The following is a 1,961-nucleotide window of genomic DNA, read 5'->3' as shown; positions in this document are numbered from 1 at the left end:
AATATACATTCTTCTCCAGTGCACATGGAACATTTTCCATGATAAACTATATGTTAGGCCATTAAGCAAGCCTTCATAAATTTAAAAACATTGAAATACTGCAAAGCATCTTCTCAGATCACAATGCTATCAAATTAGAAATCAACAATAAGAAGATCAATGGAAAAAGAGCAAACACATGGAAATTGAACAACACCCTCCTTAAGAAAGACTGGGTAAGAGAAGAAATAAAAGGGGAAATTTAAAAATTCCTTGAATCAAAAGAGAATGAAAACACAACATACCAAAATCTTTGGGACACAGCAAAAGTAGTGATCAGAGGCCAATTTATACCAATAAATGAACACATCAAAAAAGAAAGAGCCAAAATCAACACTTTAAAACAACATCTCCAACAATTAGAAAAAGAACACCAAGAACTTCCCTGATATAATGAAAGATGAGAATATATCCATTCAGGAAGTCCAATGAACCCCAAACAGGATAGACCCCAAAAGAAAAACACCAAGACATATAATCATCCAAATCACCAAAACCAAAGACAAAGAATCATGAGAGCAGCATGGGAAAAACAAAAAGTTACCTACAAGGGGCAACCAATAAGAGTAAGCTCGGACTTCTCGACAGAAACCATGCAGGCGAGAAGACAGTAGGATGGTATATGTAAAACACTGAAAGAGAAAAATTTCCAACCAAGAATTACGTATCCAACAAAATTGTCCCTCAAATATGATGGTGATATTAGGACATTTCCAGATAAGCAGAAATTAATGGAATTTGTTCAAACCAGACCAACCTTACAAGAGATGCTAAAGGAGTCCATTGGACAGAGAAGCAACAACAACTGACCATTAACACACATGATGATATAACCCAGAAACCAACCAACTATGGAAGTATTCAAAGTAAATAAGCCTACAAGGTTGTGAACAGGGAACCAGAGAAACCAACCAACAAATGAGGAAAACTACAAACCAAAGAGGGGGAAAAAAAATCTGTGTCATTACAGAACTTGTAGATGGTAGGGAAGTCAAGAGAACTATAAGATTGAATGGATTGTTCTAAACTTGAAAAGAAAACTATAAATCACATAGTAACCTCAAAGAAAAATGATAAACCTTCACATCAAAATAAAAAAGAGGACCAGCATAAATATTCAGCAAATATTAAAACAATAGCATTGAAGGAAGTGACAACGTGATTCATAAACAAAACGAGCTCAGCATAGAAAATTATATGGAGTAAAGAAACTGACACAATGAAAAAGCAAGACAAAATGACAGCAACATATTCATATTTGCTGATAATTACATATCTGGCAAGGGACTTATCTCTAAGATTGATGGAAAACTCCAATGCGTCAGCACCAAAGGAATTAACAATCCAATTGAAAAATGGGCAGAAGACATGAATAGACACTTCACCACAGAGGATATTCAGGTGATCAGCTAATACATGAAAAGATGCTCACAATCATGGGCCATCAGAGAGATGTAAATCAACACAACAATGAGATATACAATCTCACCCCAGCACTGATGGCAAGGTTCAATGAGACAGAAAATAGCAAATGCTGGTGGGGATGTGGAGAGATTGGGACTCTCATACACTGCTTGTGTGACTGTGACATGACACAACCACTGTGGGAAACAATATGGTGATTCCTTAGAAAGTTGGAATTGGAGATACCATCTGACCCAGCAATCGCATTACTAGGTATATATCCTAGAGAGGTGAGAGCCAGGATAGGAACAGATACATGCACGCTTATGTTCATCACAGCACTGTTTACAATAGCAAAAAGATGGAAACAACCTACGTGCCCATCAGCGGAAGAGTGGATGACCAAACTATGATACATACACATACTGGAATGCTATGCAGCAGTAAAGAATAATGTAGAGTCTACAAAGCACCACATAATATGGATGAACTTGGAGGACATTATGCTGAGTGAAATA

Source organism: Orycteropus afer, unplaced genomic scaffold (genome assembly GCF_000298275.1).
Source record: "Orycteropus afer afer isolate SDZICR_OR568_19922 unplaced genomic scaffold, OryAfe1.0 scaffold00265, whole genome shotgun sequence".
NCBI classification, from domain to species: Eukaryota; Metazoa; Chordata; class Mammalia; order Tubulidentata; family Orycteropodidae; genus Orycteropus; species Orycteropus afer.
The sequence above is the reverse complement of the archived record's forward strand: the minus strand, read 5'-3'. Positions refer to the sequence as shown.